General features: G+C 45.3%; 1 long non-coding RNA gene across 1 annotated transcript; it reads right to left on the bottom strand.

Annotated features, from left to right (window-relative positions):
• Positions 1-228: 228 nt before the first annotated feature.
• On the bottom strand, positions 229-7,828 carry LOC112581192. Its single transcript, XR_003105667.2, has 3 exons — positions 6,498-7,828; positions 5,808-5,878; positions 229-1,837 (listed from the first exon to the last, which is right to left on the bottom strand). It is a non-coding gene; the product is annotated as an uncharacterized LOC112581192 (long non-coding RNA).

The following is a 7,828-nucleotide window of genomic DNA, read 5'->3' as shown; positions in this document are numbered from 1 at the left end:
TCCCACAGTTTATTGTGATCCTCACAGTCAAAGGCTTTGGCATCATCAATAAAGCAGAAGTAGATGCTTTTCGGGAACTCTCTTGCTTTTTCCATGATCCAGCGGATGTTGGCAACTTGATCTCTGGTTCCTCTGCCTTTTCTAAAACCAGCTTGAACATCAGGAAGTTCACGGTTCACATATTGCTGAAGCCTGGCTTGGAGAATTTTGAGCATTACTTTACTAGCGTGTGAGATGAGTGCAATTGTGCAGTAGTTTGAGCATTCTTTGGCATTGCCTTTCTTTGGGATTGGAATGAAAACTGACCTTTTCCAGTCCTGTGGCCACTGCTGAGATGTCCAAGAAGCGTATTAATTAATCACAGTCAGATGTCTGGTTGCTCACAGGTAATATCTACCTTATGAAACCAAAAGACATAATTTCTGCCTCACTCACCCACTTCCCAGGACACCTGCCACCTCTTCTACAAATAAGAGCTGGCTTCATGTTGACCATGTATCCCAGGGGCCACTCCTGCTGTTAGTCTTACTGCCTGCTCTCTGTCTTCACCCAGTCTGACTACAGCAATGGGAGAAAGATGGTTTCTTCTCTACCACGTCAGCCCAAGCATGACTATGGCCAGGTCCCTCAACTTAGGCATAAACCCAAGTCTGTCCCAGGTCTCCCACTGAGCCAGTTTTTGTCTTGTTTGGCATGGGGCCATCTTGTTGCACAGTTCTACGGGGCACCATTCACGTTCTACTTCCTTGAGACTGGTGTCCTCATGGGCCATGCGTGATCACTGCCCTGACACAGCCAGACAGCACAGCCATCCCTGGAATTTCTCCATGCCTCAGAATCTTGGCCCTAGCCCCCTCCAGCCTCACTGTGAAGAAGGTTCTCTCTTTCCCTCACAGTCAGCTGGCAATGAAGCCCTTCGTTCCATTCAGGGGAAGCACCACCCCAGCCTCACCCTCAGTGCTGTGGTCTGACCCCCACGGCCCAGGAAGACACTTATCCAAAGCTCTGACATTCTACCAGGTCCACAACTAAAGACTACTTCAGTTGTATAAGTGTAATCATTAAAAGGAGGTGCTTCCTGGGTGGCTCAGTGGTAAAGAATCTGCCTGCCAATGCAGGAGACACGGGTTCGATCCCTGTATCGGGAAGATTCCCTGGAGAAGTGAATGTCGACCCACTTCAGTATTCTTGCCTGGAAAGAGCCATGGATAGAGGAGCCTGGTAGGCTACCATCCATAGGGTCACAAAGAGTTGAACACAACTTAGCAACTAGACAACAATAATTATTAAAAGACGTTAAAGGTATTAGACATAGTGTCGGAAACATAAATAGTTTTTAAAAGAGGAAAGTCAACTTTTTTTTTTGGCTGCACTGTGAGGCGTGTGGGATCTCAGTCCCCTGACCAGGTATTGAACCTGTGCTCCCTGCAGAGGAAGTGCCGAGTCTTAACTCCTGGACCACCGGGGCTGTCCCCAAGTAAACTTTCTTTTGTACTTGCCAAAGACCAGTCAGAAGGGGCCATCAGGAAATGGTGTAAATATGGACTGGCCCCAGAACTGCCAACTTTGAATCTCTCTGGGGCTCAGAGGTAGGATGTCATGTGGATCAGATCCAAAGGCTTGATTACTTACTTGGTCCTTGCCCTTTCCTAGATCGTCTCTGTTGGAAGAGAGCAAGAGGAAGCAATGTGGTGTTCCACTGGCAGAGTAAATGGAACCGTGTCCTGCCTGGAGTTCAAACAGCATGTCAGAAGGACCTCCTGTTCTCACTTGACATCTCATCACTTCCCCCAGCAGACCTGGGTTCTAAGCTTGGAAGCTGGATGATGAATTTCACCTAAAAAAGAAGGATCTGGATGGGGGTCAGGCTGGAAGGAAAAGTAACCGGAGTCAACCAAGTTGACCCATTTCTTTCTTTGGCTCAGCCTGCTTGGGTTTCATTTATTCATTTACACTTGGGTTTCATTTCCCTTCTTAGCAAAGGAGAACTGCTCTTGGCCTCTCACATGTTACATCTTTTTTTCTATCTGGGGCACAAAGAGAGACAAACATGCCCAAGGATGCATAGCTGCCAAAAGGCAGAGCCAAGATATAAAATGTGAGTAGTCTAAATCTGTGCATTGTTTGCTTTTAAAAGACCCTAGGTCCCCAGAAGCATCGGAATTGTTGTTGCTTAGTTGCTAAGTCATGTCTGACTTTTTTGCGACCTCATGGACTGAAGCCATGGCTACAGGCTCCTCTGTCCATGGGATTTCCCAGGCGAGAATAATGGAGAGGGTTGCTATTTCCTTATTCAGGGGCTCTTCTTGACCCAAGGATTGAATCTGTGTCTCTTGCATTGGCAGGCGGATTCTTTGCCATAGAGCCACCAGGGAAGCCCATAGAAGCATCTGAATAGTACCAAATACTTCATCTGTTGGTTGGTTCCAAATTGATTTCCCTACTGTTTTTCTCTGTCTGACTTATTTCACTAAGCATAATGCCCTCTAGTCCATCCATGTTGTTGCAACTGACAAAACTCCGTTCTTTTTAATGTCTGAGTATTATTCCATTGTGTGTGTGCACGTGTATATATATGTACATACATACCACCACATCTCTCTCTCTATTCAAATGTTGATGGATACTTAGGTTGCTTCTATATTTTAGCTATTTAAGTGATTGTAAATGATACATATATAATATCTTGGCTATTGCTATGAACATTAGGGTTTGCCTGCTTTTTAAGACAATCATTCAAAAGATGGTGTATATGGCATTAATTTGCAAAACAAAGAACTAGGAGGAGGAGGAGGGCCGCCCTGATGATGTGAGAGACTCATTTCAGGGGAACATGTGTAATCTCATGTATGAGGTTGGGTCTACTCAAAATACTGGCCTAGCAATTGAGACTCTAGAAGGGACAAAGGCAGGACTGGATGCTGGATAATTTCCTCCCATCCCAGCCCCTTGAGGATAGCCAGCTCTGTATTCACAGCTGTGTGGTGACCAGGTCGGGGTGGGGGTCAGGAGGTAGAGAGCGCTGGCAGAAGGGGTAATGGGTGCTGTGCATTTGGGCTGCCCTTCTGAGCACATAGCACTCCTCGGACACTACTCTGTGTGGTCCCAGACGACACTCTGAGGACCAGATGGAAGAAGCAGACTTTTTCTCTTGAGTTACTGGGCCGTTGCCATGCAGGCTTTAGTTAGGACACTTGGGGGCATCTTTTTGCAAAGTCAGTGACCCTTTCAAAACCACTCACAGTACTGACCCAGACTGGAGATGTTTAACACAGGACAGGCTAGCAAGCCATGCCCCAAACCACTGATTAAAAAGGAAACTACGGGATGCTGACCCAGGAGGAGAGCAAGAGAAACTCAAAGGAGGAAGCAGCTTTTCTGAAGGATGAGTTTCAGCAAAGGAGGAGGGTAGGGGTCATCTCCTCAGTTCAAGTAAGAAACGGGGTGGGGGGATTTCCAGGGGGAGCCCCAGAAATGACGGTGAAGCAAGGAGACTGGTGAGTAGCTACAGGCTCTGGGAAAGGGAGGGTTGAAGAGTTAACATACTGAGGGGGGACTTGAACCTTCTGCCATGCCTTATTTTTCTTACTAGATAATTCAGATAACTAGATAATTAGAACATTTTCTTTCCACAGGCCAAATTTCAGCTTGAAAATTCGACAGGAGAAAAGCAGAGCTTCAAGAGAGCAGGAAGGTTATCTGACTTATTCACTGCTTCATCCCCAATCCTAGAATAACAACACACAGGAGGTCGAGTCCAGCTCAGTGATTTTCTCCCACAGATTCTGTCTTTGTATGAAGGGGGAGGTCTTTTCCAGTTTTTTAAGGGCAGTATTTTGGGTGATGGGGGCTTCATGAAGTCTGGATAACCTCTGCATGAGCCATTAAATTCTTACATTTATTCTTTTAATCCAATAAATCATCAGGAGGCACCTACTTTATGCACACACTGAGCTTAACATGTGTGAATACACTGATGAGAAAAATAGATAGGTGTGCACTGGCTTGGAGCTTTTGGTCTCAGAGACTGCAGTCTCCAAGGCCGCTGCTGTGGACTGAGGCTGCAACTAGTCAAACAATGTAATGAAACCAAAGCCAGCAAGTCAAAAAAGAAACCACCAAAGCACTGGGCCTATGGACTTCAGAACCTCTCGTGGTCATGAAATAACTCACATGACTAGACGGTCTAGGCAAGGAGGACTCTTGAGAGGATTAAATTGGTTCCCATGTATTAGTTGCAGTAGGCTGAGTTTTGCTATAGAAACCAACACTGAAACCTCCACAGTTTAATACAACAAAGGTGTTCAGCTGACCCTTGAACAACTCGGGTTTGGACTATGCGGATACACTTACACACGGTTTGTTTTCAGTAGTAAATACTACAGCAGTACGGCATGGAAGGTTGAATCTATGGATGCAGAATCTCAGGTACAGAGGAAGTAAGATATGGAGAAACCACACACTCTGGAGTCCACTATAAATTATATTCAGATTTTCAACTGGGTGGCATGTTGGAGCCTCTAGTTGTTCAAGGGCCAGCTGTATTCCTTATCGAAATAAGGCTGCTTAAGCATGTCTTCTGTGCAGTGACTCAGGGATCTGGTCTGCTCCCATCCAGTGATTCAGCGTCTCACCCTGGGCATCCTGGTCACCGTGGTGAGATTGCAGGCAAACGCCCAGGGGTGACACCTCACTTCCCTCAATTCTTTGACCAGTGCCAGTCACATGACCCCACCCACTGCTCAGGGGCAGGGATGTAGGAGGCAACACAGGGCTATTCAGTGAGCATCACACATCTCAGCCACACCCATTCTTTACACAAAATGCCCCCTGAATCATCATTCTGCAGAACTGGAAAACAACTTTGAAACAGTTGATAGATGACATTACAGGATGCTGCTGCTGCTGCTAAGTCGCTTCAGTTGTGTCCGACTCTGTGCAACCCCAGAGACGGCAGCCCACCAGGCTCCCCCGTCCCTGGGATTCTCCAGGCAAGAACACTGGAGTGGGTTGCCATTTCCTTCTCCAATGCAGGAAAGTGAAAAGTGAAAGAGAAGTCGCTCAGTCATGTCCGACTCTTAGTGACCCCATAGACTGCAGCCCACCAGGCTCTTCCATCCATGGGATTTTCCAGGCAAGAGTACTGGAGTGGGTTGCCATTGCCTTCTCCGGAGATTACAGGATAGATTTTGCAAATAAATGAGACAATTTTCTTCATGGGCTATCTGGGAATAATTAGGAAATGAAAGGAATACTGTTAGTTCTCCCTGTTTCTAGGACAGAGAAATTTAATGTTGACTTCAGAGCCCTTTGGGCTTCCCTGATAGTTCAGTTGGTAAAGAATCCACCTACAATGCAGGAGACCCCGGTTCAGTTCCTGGGTCTGGAAGATCTGCTGGACAAGGGATAGGCTACCCACTCCAGTATTCTTGGGCTTCCCTTGTGGCTTAGCTGGTAAAGAATTCACCTGCAATGTGGGAGACCTGGGTTTGATCCCTGGGTTGGGAAGATCCCTGGGAAAAGGGAAAGGCTACCCACTCCAATATTCTGGCCTGGAGAATTCCATGGACTGTATAGTCCGTGGGGGTCAAAAACAGTCAGACATGACAGTGATTTTCACTTTCACTTTTCAGAGCCCTTTGATCTCTCTTACAGGTCAGGAAAACTTCCTCTTCACCTGTACTTTTTTAGCGGGTAAGGTTTGCTTTTCCACCTCAGTAAAGAGAGATGAGAGAAAACTCTAGATTGTAGAAGAATTAAATTGGTTTCAATGCCTCTAAAAGTCTTATGGCAGTAGCATCACCTACCTTTTGAATGTATGCCTTTGCAAACCTCTGTCCACTGGGATCCTGTTTACAATAAGCACACTTGATTGTACCTGAAAAATTAGGAAAACATTTGCTTTTGCTAGATTCACTTTTTGTTACTGGATAGAAAGCATCAACTTCCTTCTCTGTGTTTCTTCTGCCACTGGGGCTTTTATTAAGGACTGTACCATCTCATTTACTTCTAATTCGCTTGCAGATTTCTATTATCTACTAAGTGTGACCAGGTTCTGTTCAGGCTTGTTCAGACGTATTTTCTAATCAACAACAGTCATGTAATTAGCACTCGACCCATGAAAGAATAATACTGAAATATGATAATTTATCCCATTTGCTAATAAAAGTTTATTCCTGGGGAGCATTTTCCAGATCAATATAGATTTGCCTGTTCTTAAACCTTCACTTCCTAGTGATTATTGTTTCATTAAATCATAAACTGATTATAATTCCATGGCATGAACTCTTAACTTGGGTTTTTGCATTTTGAGCTGACAGTATTTGAAATGTTGATAGCTTCCTTGTAGAGTCCAAGGACACATTATTACTCTTTGAAACTGGAAAACACTATGCTTAGAGGTTTTTTTTTTTTTTTTTTTTTTTGTTTGTTTTTTTTGTTTTTAAAGAGGAAAAAAAAACACACCACAATTTAGGGGGAAATTCAGTAATGCAAACCTGATCACAGCCACAGGCACTAACAGGGAGCTTTGAGTGAAATTTTGCCCCGCAGCAACTCAGCATCCAGAAGATAGGAGCGTTCATCTTCGAAGGAATGAAGCTGCAGAGGCAATGCACACATCCAAGTGTAGAAGGCTGAGCTCTGCTTTCCCTTCTCCCTTTTAATGTACTCAATCAGGAATTTTTAGGAATCTCCTTTTTAATATTCCTTCAAAATATTTTTTGAGGCTCTACTATATGTTAGGCCCCAAAGGAACAGGCTGCAAAAATAGCTAGGATGCCTGGGCTCTTGTGGGATACAGGCTAAAACGGGGAAGAAGCATAAACTTACAAGTCCCAGGGAGCCCGAGGCAGAGATACATATTTCCAAGTGGCCAGGACCATCCTGGAGGATGAGGTGTAAGCTGAGCCCTGAGGAAGGAGGAGTAGTCAAGCAGGTCAAGAACAGATAGAACAGGGAAGGTAGGCAAGGACGTACGAGTTTTTAAGTGGATGGAACAGCAGGTCTGAAGGGCTGGATGCAAGGCAGAGTGTGCGGGGGGTGATGTGGAATGATCACTTGGCTGGACTTTAATACTGTTTTTTCATCATATGCACACTATGCTCATGGCTTATGTATTCATGTCTGGACATCTCTCTGAGACAAAAAGAGCTGCAGACAGAGAAGTGTCAGATATGAGTCCTGGCCTGACCACAAAGGTTTCCTGGGTTATGGGCCCTGACCATAAGAATAGATACAGTGACTTTCAGGGTCATCCTCTTACCTGGTCTGAGACCACCAGTTGGATGGAATTCATACAGTGGATGAAGTCAGATGAAAAGACCACTGTGGTCCTGCAATTTTAGAGAAAAAAATCATCTAGTATCAGAGACTGCATAGTATGCAGGGAGTTTGGATATTTAGTAAAGCAAAGGGAAAAACAAAGCAGGGCTGATGGATTTGTATAATAAAGAGCAGGAGAGGGAACAGGGACTACTGGACAGAAAGTCTGTGTACAGGGTATGTTTCAGGGTGGAAGAGACAGAACTGGTGGGAAAAGCTGGCATCCATGCACAGAATAATAAGGGGGCAGCCATGGAGAGAGAGAATATTAAGATGCTTGCTATGCATTAAAAAATTCATCTCTTCCTTTGCCATTCTGTTGCAGGAAGGGGGAACCCCTTCCAGGGCCCGAAACAGGGCTCTTGTCTAACACTCAGAAATGAATTGTCCAAGGAGACACATGTACTGACAAAGTTAGAGATTTTATTAGGAAAGGGCACCTGGGTGGAGAGCAGCAGGGTAAGGAATCCAGGAGAACAGCTCTGCCATGTGGCTCGCAGTCTTG

Source organism: Bubalus bubalis, chromosome 21 (genome assembly GCF_019923935.1).
Source record: "Bubalus bubalis isolate 160015118507 breed Murrah chromosome 21, NDDB_SH_1, whole genome shotgun sequence".
Classification (NCBI taxonomy): Eukaryota; Metazoa; Chordata; class Mammalia; order Artiodactyla; family Bovidae; genus Bubalus; species Bubalus bubalis.
Note: the sequence above shows the minus strand (reverse complement) of the source record. Positions and strands in the feature narration are given on the sequence as shown.